The sequence below is a fragment of the Trachemys scripta genome, chromosome 5, assembly GCF_013100865.1.
Source record: "Trachemys scripta elegans isolate TJP31775 chromosome 5, CAS_Tse_1.0, whole genome shotgun sequence".
In the NCBI taxonomy this organism is placed as follows: domain Eukaryota; kingdom Metazoa; phylum Chordata; order Testudines; family Emydidae; genus Trachemys; species Trachemys scripta.
The window spans coordinates 43,266,294-43,281,693 of NC_048302.1; the positions used below are offsets into that span (position 1 = coordinate 43,266,294).

A 15,400-nucleotide genomic window follows, 5' to 3' on the forward strand; every position below is an offset into this window, starting at 1 on the left:
ATGATTACTATATAACTATGCCCAGCAGCTATCCCCATTGTAAGATACCGCATCCATCTAACACTGCATGAGGAATGTAGCTAGGCAGAATGAAATTGCTTAATTAGAAATTAGCCAGAACATGGGCTGACCTCTCTAACCTCATGAAGAGTGCATAAGATGTTTAAAAACCTCAAATAGTCAGCAGCTTGGTTTTATGTTCCCTATGAAAAACTATAATTTAAGGATACATTTATAGGTGGAAGAACAAGTGGCATCTCTTTAAGAAGTAAAGAACAACTGTGAAGTTTATTTTACCTTGTAACACTGCAGCTATGAGCTCTCCAACTTAGAAGCACTTGACAAAGGGATGGGGAAAAAAACAAGATACAAATCTGTTATGCAGCTATCAGCAACATGTGACAGAGTAAAGGGGCATTGTGATTGACAGGGAAGGAGAAAGTGTTGCTCACAAGCTGGTGGTTCCTCCTCTGGTCCCTGAAGAGCATATTTTGTGATGCTCCAAATATAGATGTAACCCATGTGGTCAGCTGCACACAGGAGGCAGTCATCATCACTGACAGCCATGTCACGGATTGTAGACCTGTCCTTGGACTGTAAATGAAAGAGGAAAGATGCAGCAGTGAATACTATTACCACAGGTTCCCAGCAGCATAAACCAATTTTTGGTAGCAGTACGATAAGCTCTTCATTCATAATTTAGCTACACAAATACGATACTGGGAAGCTGCATAATATGAGGGCAGCAAATGCTCTACAAGATATACAATGAAAACAGGTGGCAGGCTAACCACCAATGAGACACAGAAAGGAGGGGCTTGAGTCAGACAGATTATTTACAGACAAAAAGAGGAGCTTGCATATTTGTTTCTGTATCTAAGAGTAGGTCTGCACTGCAAATGAAGATGTGCTTGTAGCATGGGTAGCGCATGAACACTGGCTGGGGCAGGCTGAAGCAGGGCCGTGCCTGGCTGTTTGGGGAAGCACAGCCTCCCCTACCCACCCATGCGAGTAGGCATATTTAATCAAGCTATCACAAGTAACAATAATAGCTTAGATGTCATGGCAGGGGCTTCAGCTGTAGTTGCTAGCCCACATACAAGCCTGGCAGGTAACCTGGGTACATACTCAAGTTGCTAGCCATGCTGAAGTCCCAGCCACCACATCTTCACTACTACTTTTAATCCATGCTAGCTAGATTAAAACTAGCACAGGTATGCTTATCTGTGCTACATTTACACCTTCACTTGCAGTGTAGACATACATGGGGTCCTGGGAGCTTTTTACAAATGATGTACTAAGATACAGAATTAAGGGTAAGACCCAGTGTGTTTGTTGGAGAGTGTTACTAATGCTTAGTACTTGTAGAGCATTTTAGTCTTCAAAATGTTTTACACACCACTAACCCTCATATTACCCTGTCAGGTAATATTATCCTCATTTCACAGCACTTACAGCTAAGCAGGGGTGAAAGTAGAAATAGGGACTTACCAGTATGAGGCCGGGTTGGGGCCGGTTCTGGCCCCCAGAAGGGGCGTGGCCTCGAGCAGAAGGGGCGGGGATGGGGGGGGTCAGAGCCAGCCCCGGCCCGCCCTGTACCACTAAGTGCCCTCCCCCTCCTCCATCAGGGTAGCAGTGGCAGCCGGGGGCTCTGGCAGCAGTTTAAAGGGCTTAAGGCTCGGCGGCTGCTGCTACCGCCCCGGGCCCTTTAAACCGCTGCCGCAGCCCTCAGCTGCCGCTGCTACCCCAGGGCTCTGGTGGCTATTTAAAGGGCCGGGGCCATAGAGGCAGCAGGAGCCCCAGGCCCTTTAAATAGCCCTCGGAGCCCCACTGCTATTCTAGGGCTCCGGGGGCTATTTAAAGGGCCCAGGAGTCCCCAGCTTCTACTGCCCCGGCCCTTTAAATAGCCCCCGGAGCCCAGGGGTAGCGGCGGCGGGGCTCCAGTAGCTATTTAAAGGGCCCAGTGCAGTAGAGGCAGCAGGAGCCCCGCTGCTACTCCAGGGCTCCAGCAGCAGGGCTCTGCAGCAATTTAAAGGGCCTGGGGCTCCAGCTGCTGCTGGGAGCTCCAGGCCCTTTAAATTGTTGCTTGGGGAAGCCAGGCCACCCCGGTACGGCACACCAGCTTACTTTCACCTCTGCAGCTGAGGAAGAGACTTGCCCAAGGCCAAGAGGAAGTTTGTGTCATAATTATTGTAATTTAGCAGTTCTTGGTGCTCAGACCAAACTACAATTCCTGAATGCCTTAGTCTAGCATGCACGGGTCCTATGTAAAACCTATGCTAGAGTCTACCCAGGCTGTTTCTGTTCTGGGTATTTCAAACTCCTAATCAAGAGCACAGTGGGACTACCATTGCAATTAGCACCAGGTGATTTAATTATAGGTTTACTGCATACCAGGCCTTGTACAGCTCCATGGGCTGTGACATCTGTATTTAAGAGTAAGGGAAAACTCTCTAACAAACTAAATCCCTTGATATGCTTTAGATCGGGGTAGTCAATAGGCAGCGTGTGGGCCAAATCCGGACTGCCAGACACTTTTGAACAGACCCCAAAATCTTTTTTTTTTTTTACTTATCATCATCGGGTTTTTTTTTTTTTTTTTCTCCAGTCTGGACCTTGATTATACCTTGAACAACAAATGGGGACCTTGACAAAAAAATAATTGACTACCCCCTGCTTTAGATGCTTCTAGAAAGCCCTTTTCTCCTCCAGGCATGTAATCCTATGCTGTAAAACTGTTTAGCTGTACTACTTTTTCAAAGTAACAGTATATAATATACAATATGACTTAACACTATCGGGGTTTTAAGTATGTCAGCTATGTAAGCTGCTTGTTTGCTTTAAATTTAAAAATAGAGTAGGACTTTCCTCTAGTTCTTGGGGGTTTTAAAAAGACAAAAAAGTATGAATATGACTTAGAAAGAATCCCTCTTGCAGTTTGATAAATGGGTAGAATGCAGGTGAGAGAAGCATAAATCAATTAAATACTTTGCAATTCTATAATGTATTTTCATTGAAGGATCTCATTGGCTTACAAACATTAATCTAATTTGCCTCATGACATGTACTGGGTAGAAGGGTAGGGGGACTTAAAGAGATCAAAATCACCCACCAATGAAATATTCCAGCACTACAGTAAAATAACTGCTTAATAGCAAAAAAGCAGGATGAAAGGAAGTAGCCAATTGAAACTGCCAGGGAAATCAAAGTCACAAATGCAGATTAAATACAATTCATTACAAGATTTGTCCTTTGTGACAGAGCTTCTGAAATAAAGGAGCTTGAATGATGGTTACCATGACTAACCATGGTAATCTAAGTAAATATTTTCTCAGTTAAACTCCATCTTAAACTTTTGTAGTCTACAAATACCAATTTGATCTATCCTTTAAAAATATGGATTAAAAATTATTGATCCTTCTTTTGTCCAACAAACATTTCTTTCATCAATCAAAAACAATTATATCAGAGGTGGGCAAACTACAGCCCGCGGGACCCTCCTGCCTGGTCCCTGAGCTCCTGGCCTGGGAGGCTCGCTCCCGGTCCCTCCCCTGCTATCCTCCCACCCCCGGTGCGCCGTGCCACTGGTGCAACACTCTGGGCGGCCAGGCAGCGCAGTTGCAGAGCCGCAGCCTGACCCGGTTCTCTGGGCAGCACAGCTGTAGTGCCGCTGGCCACCGGTGCTCCAGGCAGCGCGGTAAGGGGGCAGGGAGGGTTGGATAGAGGGCAGGGGAGTTTGGGGGTGGTGGTCAGGGGGTGGGGGTGTGGATAGGGGGCGGGGCGGTCAGAGGGTGGGGAACAGAGGGGCTTCGGATAGGAGGCGGGGACCGGGACATGCCTGGCTGTTTGGGGAGAGACAGCCTCCCCTAACTGGCCCTCCAAACAATTTTGGAAACCCAAAGTGGCACTCAGGCCAAAAAGTTTGCCCACCCCTGAATTATATCATCAAAGCACCCATTACCTATTACTGTATTTTCACAGGAATTAATCAGCACTTACTCCAATGAAATAAGCAAATAGCTTCCCTCCTCCAAATATATTCCAAAATGTAATGTAACCTGGAAAATCAGAGAGGACAAAAAAACATGTCAATCTCTTACATAGGAAACCAGTTGCTTAGTTTGAAAAAGAAAAGCACCTTGTGCAATTAAACAAAAAACCATAGATGACAAAACGTTATAAAAATACCAGTTTCTCTCACAAATTCATATCCCTAGGGCAAGGAGGGATTTCACCCCTGTCCTCAATGGATAAACTGTGAAAACAAACAAGCCACTTACCTAAAACAAAAAACTACTGATTCCTTACTGCACAGAGCCCCATGTTAGAGATGGAAAGGGGTACCCTAGACACCCACATGTCCAGTGTATATATAGAGAGAGAGCTCAACAACTCCCTTTCCCCATCCCTGTACCTGCCCTTTACCTTATTCTAACACCCATCATAGTGTTGTTACAGGTTACTTGGAGATCCTTGAATTAGTACGCTAACAGTTTAATCCCAAACTTCATTGAAGTCAATGGAAAAAACTCCTACTGATTTCAAGGGGCTTTAGGTCAGGCCTTAAGACTCTATATTCAGGTACATAACTTTCAGCTTTATTGGAAACTTCTGCATTGCACTGATATATACAAAGCTGAACACCCAAAGTCATCTCTCTACACACCATCATGGCACTTTCTCTTCCAAGATGCACCCTGGTATCCTTTGAGCCAGCTGCCACTGAGCATCTTATGAAACCCTGTAATGGCTGGGGAAAAGTTGTGTAGGGATGGTCTTTGAACTAAAGGCACCCAATACAAACAACTGATCCAGAAATTCAAAGACAGTTTGAGTAATCTGACACAAGTCTAAGTATTTTCATCTTGACTGAGCACCAGGTGGCTACTGACAGGATGCTGCCTCCCCTTCATTTCCTACATTTATTAATAATTATTTAAAGGTAGAACAAATTCCCTTCTAGATTATACACTATACCAGAGTCTCCTGATTTTCCCATGGAACAAGCTCAAACATTCCCATACCGTTTCAATATCTATTTCCCCTTCTCACTCCTGGAAGGGAGGAGTTGAGTAAAGATAAACTACTAACTACAGAAACCACACCAGAATCTCTGAACCTATCAAAGACTTTAAATATTTTGAAGCAGCAAAATACTAGAAATGGCAAGGAATTCAGGAACAATTTCTTCAGTGCAAGTCCAACTATGCTAGCGGTTCTCAAAATGCACTTCATGGACTACCAGTGGCCTGCAGAGATGTCCCTGTGGTCCACAGAAGGACACATTTTGGGAAAGAAGAAGCTGGGAATTGAGGGCTTGCAAGGAGAAGTGGTCCTCTAACAGGCTCTCTCTTTTATTAAACTGTCTGCAGAATGAAGAAGTTGGTGAACCACTGCTCTTAGATTTATTAATCTAAACACTCTGAGTTGTGGAGTCTTCTGTACCTGCAAATGGTCCGACTATAATGTGTTCAGATAAGGTCCCAGAGTGTGGCTGCTTTTAGTTTTTACCTGTCCTCTAGTCTCCCACCCCTGAATTCCATTCTGAGCCAGCAGCATGCACTGGCATACCTAGAAAAGGTCACCCCTTCTTCATGTACCACACTGTCCTAAAGGGTGCATGACTCTCCTATACCCAGTGCCTGCCTTCTTCTGTGACAGGTTCTGTTGAAATTTATGTTGCCAATCTGGACTGAATGCTGCCACTGGAGAATTCTATGTTCAGTATCAGGTTGAGACTGGGTTTTGATTCCATTTCAGACGGCATTTCCCTAAAATACAGTATTTTATTCCATTCTCAGCTGCTTTTTTATTTCAACTTTACCTCTGGGTCCACTTGACACTAAAGAAGCTGCTGTTGTCTTCCTTTCTGACCTTGACTGGAGAAATGTGACTTTGTTGATGATTAAATCCTCTGGTGGAAAAGAATTGAAATAGCACCTCAAATAGGTCAGACTGGAGTCTAGCAGGGAGGTACATAAGCAGTCATGTGACACCTATAGTGTTGTAGCAAATGTTGTTACACTGTGATGTTGTGTCCTTAAATTGAATCTGGACACTGTGAAGTCAATTTGAATAGTCTGAACTGGCCTGAGTGGATCCTGATAGCGTACACTAAAAGTTCTCTAGTGTGGGTTAATGTAGTCCATTTCAAACCGTACTGTATTAACCCACCACTAGTGAACTTTTAATGCATGTTAGCAGGATCTACACATGTCCATTAACGTGCAACATGCTGGTGCGCACTAGAATTTACACCACTCTGCTGCCGACTAATGCACTGTTTAGACAAGCCCTAAGTCTCTAAAAACTAAAAAATATCTAAAATGAGTAACTGTCCTCTCAGCTGGGTGATTTGCCAGATATATTTTGATATGAGAAATGTTTAACATAACACTTCACATCTTTGCAACATACAGAAATGCAACATTCTAATTTAGGGCCTGGTTCTAAAAGAGCTGCAGGATTGGGCCCTCAGATTGTAAACTCCTTAGAAAGGGGCCTTTAATTTTTAGTTGTCTAAAGTACTATATAGAGTTTTAATGCTATAGAAATAATCTCAAAATGCTTTTACAAACATTGCATGAATTAAGAAGAAGTAGGTATTATCAGCCCCTTTTTCAGATGGGAGGAAACTAAGGTTAAGTGACTTGCCCAAGATCACATGTTTAAGTCAGTGGCATAGCCAAGAACAGAATCCAGAACTCCTAACTTGCAATCCTGGACCTCAGCTACCACGCCATGCTCTTTCTCAGTAGAACACTTTTTAGGCAGGAAAAACAACCAACCCAAACCACAATACACCACACACACACCCCTCATGAAAAATACCCAGCATAGGACTTTGGTTTCTTTGGAGTAGAGGGGCAATGAACAGTACCTAGGAAGGATTGTGGTAATGGCTACAGCCAAGCAAATAGTCTTGCTGGGACTCTGAGGAGATGTGGCATTTGTTTTTAAGGCATTGCTTTCTGAACTGAAAGAGACTTTTCATTCTTTGACTTATTTTCTCCACACGTTATAAATTCTCCAGGATTTTGTTATCAAAGCAATGAAACTGCAATAAAATCTATTGCTACCAACCTGTCCCATCCTCCATTACTGCCCTGCTTACAGCACTGAGGCGGCTACAAACATGTCCTGAGATGGGATTCCATATGAGAATTTCACCATCATAACTGGAAGAGGCCACGAGATTCGGAGGGCAGAAGGACACACATAATACATCGTCTTTGTGACCATTTTCCTGGATCATTTGGGTGACAAAAACATGTTTGTTTTTTTTACAGTTGCTAAAACTTCACTCCCAAAATTAGATTTATTACAAGTCTTCCTAAGGAAAAAAACAAAAACCAAAACCCATGTGCAAGAGAAATTAGGGGATAATAAAACCAACATTCTGAATGAAATATCAATGAGAATTCAAGTACACTCTGTTTTCTGAAAGTGATACGGAAGTCATTTCTTACCACACTGTCAATCCAATCTACTTGTGGGCATGGCCCTTCAGATGCTTCACTATGAAGATCCTAGGGTTAAAAAAATACATTTAAATAATGTATTTATCTCTGGGGAGCCATCAAGTATTGTTCAAGGAAGATTGAAGCAGAAGCTATTGTCCTAAGGAAGCATACAGGGGTTCTGGAACTAGGGTTGCAGGGGGCGTGGCGGCACCCCCTGGCTTGAAGTGGTTTCCATCATACACAGGGTTTACAGTCTTGTTCAATGGTTTTCAGCACCCCCACTATAAAAATTGTTCCAACGCCACTAGAAGCATATCCTAATATATGAGAAGAAACTAACAATAACAAAGCCAAATGATAAGCACTAATGGTATCTTAGTGTATCTTCCTGCCTGTAGGAAGTATACAGCGATACAATAGGAATGGGAAGACAGTGTGGTCTAGTAGATGGGGCATTAGACAGTCAGGAGACTTGGGTTCTGTTCCTGGCTCAGCCACTGTGTGACACTGTCACTCTCTATTATTCTTGTTTGTATACAGAGCTTAGTGGAGCCGCAATCTCAGTTCAGGCCTCGGGGTGCTACTGTAGAAGAAATAATAAATAGCTTATAACTTAAAGCAGAGCTGTACTCTGAAAAGTGACTCAAAATGGCATCACAGGGTTCTAATTTCTCACATAATGATTCCAAGTCAGATTAGTTCAATTTAAAAGATGAATTACCCTTTACTTACAGGGAAAATATTGATCTTCCGGTCCCAACCAACAGATATCATGTACCTTTTCCAAAATAAAAATGTTATTTAGCACGTGTAAAAGGAAGAAATAAAACAGTGTTTGACTTGAGGAAGCTCTGGATGATGCTAGTCCATAGGTTCTAATCCATTTTCCTTTTTTATAGCTTCTGAAACTTTTTTTGCATTGTAACATTGGTTGTCAATGTTTTCCATTCCAGGATCCTATCATGTAGGCCAACCTTTAGCTTATTTAAAAATAAGTCTCCTTTTGAACAAAGTGGAACTTAGAACGAAGTGTAACACTAGTTTCCCTTTTTTATTTCAGATAGCCTCAGTCTATTCTTATGAATCTTGGTACAAAAAGCATTAGTTGTGCTTACAAAAGGTTTCTGGGTCAAATTCAACTCACTACTTACATAAACAATGTCACGCAAGGAATGGTTCTATTCTGGATGCTGACCTGCATTAGGCACATTGTGAGGCACAAGGCTGAAGGCCTCAGGCAGCTAGTAAAACTGTGCTTTTAGCATGCTGTAATGTGTGATTTTAATTACGCATTTGAAAACAACTGGTTAATGAGTATGTGCACAGTCAAATTTCAGCAGCCAATCAGGATCAGGATCCTTCTTGAAAAATGGCTATGGAAAACCCCCAACAGAACAAAACAACTTATTTCCATAAGGAGCATGAAATAATTGATTCTCCCAGCATCCCATCCCCGTTTCACCTGTTGCTGTAAATATCAGCGTAAGTGCAGGCGGTGACTTCATCACTTGAAGTGCCTGCTTAAAAGGAGAGCAAATGAGAGTATGTGCTTCGTATTGTTCCATACAAAATATCAAACTAGTGGAGAGGCTGTTGGTTATTCCACTACCTTGCTTAAGGGTGTGGATATAACGAATGGTGCTACAATCCCATTTTTTCAGGCTTCCATCTCTGCCACCAGTGATCAATCTAGAGACAAAAGATTTCACTGTAACTGTTAAGTACTTCTAAAAATATGGAACAATGCTTTGTATTAAGGGTCAGAGGTGTGACTGCAGCACGTGTAGACATATCTGAGCTAGCTTTGATCTAGCTTGCTTGAATAAGAATACTAGTGAAGCTATAGCAGCACAGGCTGTAGAACATCACCCAGACACTAAGTATGTACTCAAACAGAGAGCCCATTCTCCTGAGGGAATTCTGCATCAAAAAATAAAAATTCTGTGCACAATATTTTAAAATTCTGCAAAATTCACTGGGACACAGATACAGCGGTGAGGCTCCACCTGACCCTGACACAGTGCAAAGCCCAGACCTTCCCCAGAAACCAGGTGTGGGCAGACAGGCTCAGCCTGGCAGGATCCAATTGTGGAGGGGCTTAGTGGCAGGGGATCCAGCTGTGGGGTGAGAAGGTTCTGTGTGGGACAATCTAGGTGCGGGCAGCTCAGCGGGGGGTACAGGTGCAGGGGCAATAGGACTCTGCAGCAGGGGTCCACGTGAAGGTGGCTGGGGCTCAGCGGGGGTGGGGGGTGTCTGGGGGTGTCTGGGGGTGGGGGGGATGGGGCTCGGCAGAGGGGGGTCTAGGCATGGGGGGCTCAGCTGGCGGGTCCGGGTGCAAGGGGGGAGTGAGGCTCAGGAGGGGTGTCTGGGTATGGGGGTCCAGATGCACGGGGGTTCAGCAGATGGGGGCACAGATCCCCACACACTGAACCCTCCCCTTATGGCTGAGAAGCGATGGGGGCAGGAAATGGGGGCAGAGATGTGGAGCTTCCTGCAGCCGGGGGAGTTTTCTGGGGTGGGTCTGACCCGTCCCGGACCTGGCCACTTCTTTCAGGAGAAGAGCAAGTCCTGTCCTTCCCAGCCCAGCCGGGACAAGTAGCTGAACTCGGTGCAGGGTAGGAGCCACCAGCTGGGGTATCTCCAGACCCGGCCAACCTTGCCCCCAGTGGTGATTTACCTCTCCGCTGGCTGCTCCAGGCACCTGAAACAACGCACCCACACTGCTGGGGAGGGGCACATGACTGTTCTTGCGTCTTCCCTTTGCTTACCCATCAGAAAGTCATTTTTCTGCAGGGAAACAAAGAAATCTGCGGGGGACATGAATTCTGCATGTGCACAGTGGTGCAGAATTCCCCCAGGAGTAGCCCATGCTGCTACTCAGGGATGTCTACATGTGCTGCAGTCATACCTCTGATTGCAGTGTACACGTACTCTAAGCACATTATAGGTATATCTACACTACAGCTGAGAGTGAGCCTCCCAGTGCAGGTGGGCAGACAGACTAATGCTAGCAGGGCTCAAGTTAGCATGTTAAAAGATAGCAGTGTGGACACTGTGGTTCGGGCTGGACCTTGGGTTCTCATGCCTACCTGACCTCATAGACTTGAGAGCTCCTGCATGACAGCACTTTCGACAAACAAAATAGCAAATATTATATAACCAAATATACTTCTCAAGCCATTTCCTCTCTGATATTTAAGGCCTCCAACTTTCAGATATCACTGCTGAAACAGATAAGATCACATGATATATATATCGCTCAAATTTGTTTGACCTTTCTTGGCAAGCATTTAGAAAATCTGGAGTTTGTTCTTAGAGATTTTATCAACTCGGTTTCTGTCTGGCATCTGTTTGATCAACTGAATTACCCTTGATCTAAGTCTTAAACTGAAACAGTAGGCTTTCAGATAAGTGACCTCTGCATCCCCATTTCCCACTTAGCAATGAATCCTGTCCTTAATTACCAGAAAACGTGGAGTGTAAAGAAAGTCATTTCAAATTTACATCGAGACACAGCAAAGCAAGAGCCAACCCATTCTTTGACAGTGTCACTTATCCTTTCAGATGTCTGGGGGAAAAAATACTTCCAGAAAAAGGAAATAGGTTGGTAGGTACTTTATTAAAATTACGCACATTAAAAGAAAAAATAAAAGAGAGAAACATGCTCCAGAAGCCAGTCCGTAGTTCCTTAATGGAGACTGAGGTGAATTAAATTAGACAAAGAAAAGGATACTGAAATTTAAACCATAGCAACTCCAACTTCCAAATGCATAATTTGCAGCACAAGAATAAAGAGGGTTCCCCCACCTCATCCCATATTTAAAAGCAACTTTTGCAATTCATTCTCATTTACAAGTTTTGAAGCACTTCTGCTAAGTTTGTAACTAAAAGTTAAGTTTCTAGAACTGCCTGTTGAGATGAATGGAAGTTAAATACCATGGAATTACACTACGCTGTGCCATGAATTTTAAATGGTGGCAGACAGAACAATTAGACTTACAGAAAAGCAGAGGGCCAAAACTAGTGAAAGAGCATGCGCCCTGTTGACTGCCCAAGCATCAGTAGAATGTGAGACTAATTATTTGGGGCTAAATTCCTCTTTCAGATCTGGGTCTGGAACTCCACTGAAGACAAATAGTAACTGAGGGCAAGTGTAACTTATGGCCAAGTTTGGTTCATTGCAGATAGGAGAAAGGATAACTCTGGAATGATGAAACAGGAAGACAGAAAAGACAACAAAGTCCACCATTTATGTTATGGTAGTAGATTTATCAATGGTGTGCTTCCCAAAAGTGGACAGATCTCTATTTACCTCTTGCCAGAGGGGGGCGCCTGCCGATGGCCGCCAGGCCAGAGGGGGGCGCCCGCCGATGGCCAGTTTCCGAAAGATGGTGCTCAGCTAGCGAGGGTCTAATTCTGCCCGAAGAAACATAACATTTTCATGCTGTGACGTTCTGTACCTCCACCACTCTGGCCGACTTACCAGACCCCCCAGATAGCCATGGCTGCAATGTTTCCCATTCTCCGGTTACTTTCTGGGGGTGTTGGAGATGTGTATTCCCCACCAGGGTGAAGTTCAGGGGAAGCTGTTGAGGAGAGAGGGAAATAAGTAGTGTGAATACTAGGACAGGCTAAGGTGACAAAATAAACACAGGGTAATGGGAGGGGAGCCAAATCACCTTTTTCAGGAAATCTGTACAGTAACAGCCACAGGTGCCGGATTCCTCTGGGTTCCAGGGCTACTCCACCCCCCCACTCTGCCCACGGCCCCACCCGCCCTCATCCCCTAAGCTCCCACCCCCGCACCGCCTCTTGCCGCCCCCGCTGCTCCCCAGGTCCTGCCCTCACCCCTTCCCCAACCCCCGCCCTGCCTTTTCCCACCCCACCCCCTCCTCACCTCGTCTGACCCCCTTCTGTCCCCTCCTCCGAGTGTGCCTCATCCCTCCTCCTCTTTCTGCCTCCCAGCGCCTCCTGCACGCGGTGGAACAGCTGATTGTGGCGGGTGGGAGGCACTGGGAGGGAGGGGGAGGAATTGCTCAGCTGGGCTGCTGGTGGATGGGAGGCACTGAGGAGGGAGGGAGGGAGGGAGCTGGCTGCCGGTGGGTGCTAAGCACCCACTAATTTTTTTCAGTGGCCGCTCCAGCCCTGGAGCCCCCAAGGGGTTGGCACCTATGGTAACAGCAATTCAGGGGTCTGGAACAATTTTTATAGTGGGGATGCTGAAAGCCATTGAACAACACTGTAAACCCCATGTATGATGGAAACCGTGCATTCGCTTGCTAATATCACTTCATGCTGGGCACCCCAGTGCCCCTAGTTCCAGCTCCCCTGCAGCATATATGCAAACGGCTAGTCTCTTGCTTGAGGAAAGTTAGTTACAAATTGCTCAGAGCCTGCTGCAGAGGATTCGTGCAGGGATAGAGCCATCTGCACGGGACTCTTACTTGTGCCACATGGAAGTGAGATGAGGTGCCGTGGAGTAAGATGCTTTTGCACATACTTCTCTCTTGGGTTGTTCTTCGTACAGTCAGGGCCGGCTTTAGGAAGTGCGGGGCCCAATTCGAACATTTTCGGCGGGGCCCCAACAGGGATGACTTAAAAAAAACAAAAAGTTACGTAAAAAAACACCTTCATTTCTTCCATGTATTATTTACTTTCCATAACTATATAAATAATAACAAAATTATATATTACATATATTGCATAATGTATACGGATGCATGCTAAGCCTACCTAAAGTTCTTGACACCCCCCCCCCCCCGGGACCCCTGCCCCATCCACCCCCCCTTCCCTGTCCCCTGACTGCCCCCTGCCGCCCCATCCAACCATTCCTCTCATTCCTGATGGACCACTGGGACTCCTGCCCCATCCAACCACCCCTTCTCTCTGTCCCTGACTGCCCCCCACCGCCCAACCCAACCCAACCCCTGCTCCTTCCTGACTGCCCCCCCCAGGACCCTTGCCCCGATTCAATCCCCCTGTTCCCTGCCCTCTGACCGCCCCGACCCCTATCCAAACTCCCCTGCTCTCTTCCAACACCTGCTCCCTGCCCCCTTACCGCGCTGCCTGGAGCCGCTCGCCCGGGTCCAGGTCTGGGCTGGGTCCGCTCGGTCCAGGCTGGTTCCAGACCCGGGTCCAGGTACGGTCTGGGCCCGCTCAGCCTGGGCCTGGGTCCGGGTCCGGGCCGGGTCCGGGCCGGATCCGCTCGGCCGGGTCTGGGTCCGGGTCTGGGCCGGAGCCGCTGGGCCAGGGCCGGGCCGGAGCCTCTCGGGCCGGGCCGGCGCCACTTGGCCAGGGCCGGCACCGCGGGGCCCGAGCTGGACTGGAGCCGCTGGGCCAGGGCCGGGGCCTCTTGGTCCGCGCTGGCGCCGCTCGGCTGGGGCTGGCGCCGCGGGGCCCGAGCTGGGCCGGAGCCGCGCAGCCGGGCCCGAGCCCGGCGCCACGGGGTCCGGACCAGGCCAGAGACACTCGGCCGGGACCGGGCTGGGGGTGTTCGGCCGGGGCCAGGCCGGAGGGAGCCGCGCACTCGGCCAGGGCCGGACTGGGCTGCACTGCGCCTCCCTGAAACTCTCCTCGCCCACCCCCCCCCCCCCTTACCTCCTGCCTGCTGCTTGTTTCAGGCTTCCCGCGAACATCTGATTCGCGGGAAGCAGGGGAGAGGGAGGAGAAGGTGGGCAGAGCATTCAGGGGAGGAGGGGGAAGTGGGCCGGGGGCGGGGTGGACAGCTGCGTGGGGCCCTCTAGGCGCGGGGCCCCATTCGGGGGAATCGGCCGAATCGGCCTAAAGCCGGCCCTGCGTACAGTTATGATCCATGTGGGGGGCCTTTAGCGAGCATGCACACATTGGGCTGGGGCAGTGCTAGTACAGCTCTAGTGGGCGTAGCTTGCAATATCAGTGGCACAAAAATTACGTTGTGTGGAAACACCTTGTGTTCTGTACAGAAACCAGAGCCTCATCTCTTTCTAGGATGAAAGCTGGAGACAAACCTGTCACTATTTCCTCCTGCCTACCAATGGTAGGATAAAGGCGAGCTTAAGTGGGGATCTAGTAGTAGCATATTCCTCCCTTTTTATCCCCCTAAGGTTGGCTTTCCCACAGGAAGGCCTAAAATCCTAGATGATAGAAATCGCCCACTGGCTTCTTAAGGAAATGAATTGATTTGTTATATGTAGCCCAGCTTAAAAACAGTGTGATGGAATGATTGGCGGGAGGTTCCCCTCTGCACCATAGGGGTAATGATTTAGTTAGACTTTGAAGAAGAATGTGTATGGCTCCCACATGCTCTGTTACTGCCATGTACCACCAGAGAGGGGGATACATCTTGGAGGTTGTGAAACAATCTGTTTATAATCCTTGACTTGTTTATACAGTCTATTGTTTTTGTTTTTGTTTTTTGTTTTTGTTTTTTGCTCTCATTTTAATGCAATTGTGTTTTGTCAATATAACCTGTAGGTTTCCACTCCACCAAGGAATGAAAGAAGGCAGGGAGACTTGAGCAGGAAAGAACTACTACTACCGATAGGCACAGCTACTGAAAAAAACCTGCACCATAAGAAAGGATAGGCATTTGTTGTAAGAGTTAACTCCTTGTACGTGCCTCTAAACCAGCAGGTCCCAAGTTGAGGTTTATGTATCGGTGGTGGCACATGGAGGACCTGATGGTGGTCTTCAGTGAGCAGGCAGATCTCACGTTCCTAGTACTGAAATTACTGTCAATATGTTCCTAGTACTACTTTTCTTTGGAAGCATTTGCTGTACCTGCCACGAAGGTGTTACCTGATCTCGAAGAGGTGAGGAAAGGGTCCATAGAACAATTTTTGTAAGATTAGGCCCACATCAAAACTGTTTTAGAACCCCAGAGGAAAGACAAGCAAAGGCTTCTGCAGTGGCGCCATCTGTTGACTTTGAATGTACAGAGGCTCCTATTAGCAACTCTG

General features: G+C 46.8%; 3 long non-coding RNA genes across 3 annotated transcripts; all 3 read right to left on the bottom strand.

Moving 5' to 3' along the window:
* Positions 1–297: 297 nt before the first annotated feature.
* On the bottom strand, positions 298–4,068 carry LOC117878409. Its single transcript, XR_004645969.1, has 3 exons — positions 4,000–4,068; positions 453–594; positions 298–337 (listed from the first exon to the last, which is right to left on the bottom strand). It is a non-coding gene; the product is annotated as an uncharacterized LOC117878409 (long non-coding RNA).
* A 3,021-nt stretch (positions 4,069–7,089) lies between these two features.
* On the bottom strand, positions 7,090–8,241 carry LOC117877914. Its single transcript, XR_004645853.1, has 3 exons — positions 8,196–8,241; positions 7,470–7,529; positions 7,090–7,246 (listed from the first exon to the last, which is right to left on the bottom strand). It is a non-coding gene; the product is annotated as an uncharacterized LOC117877914 (long non-coding RNA).
* A 3,561-nt stretch (positions 8,242–11,802) lies between these two features.
* On the bottom strand, positions 11,803–13,650 carry LOC117877911. Its single transcript, XR_004645852.1, has 3 exons — positions 13,522–13,650; positions 12,908–13,057; positions 11,803–12,049 (listed from the first exon to the last, which is right to left on the bottom strand). It is a non-coding gene; the product is annotated as an uncharacterized LOC117877911 (long non-coding RNA).
* Positions 13,651–15,400: the final 1,750 nt, after the last annotated feature.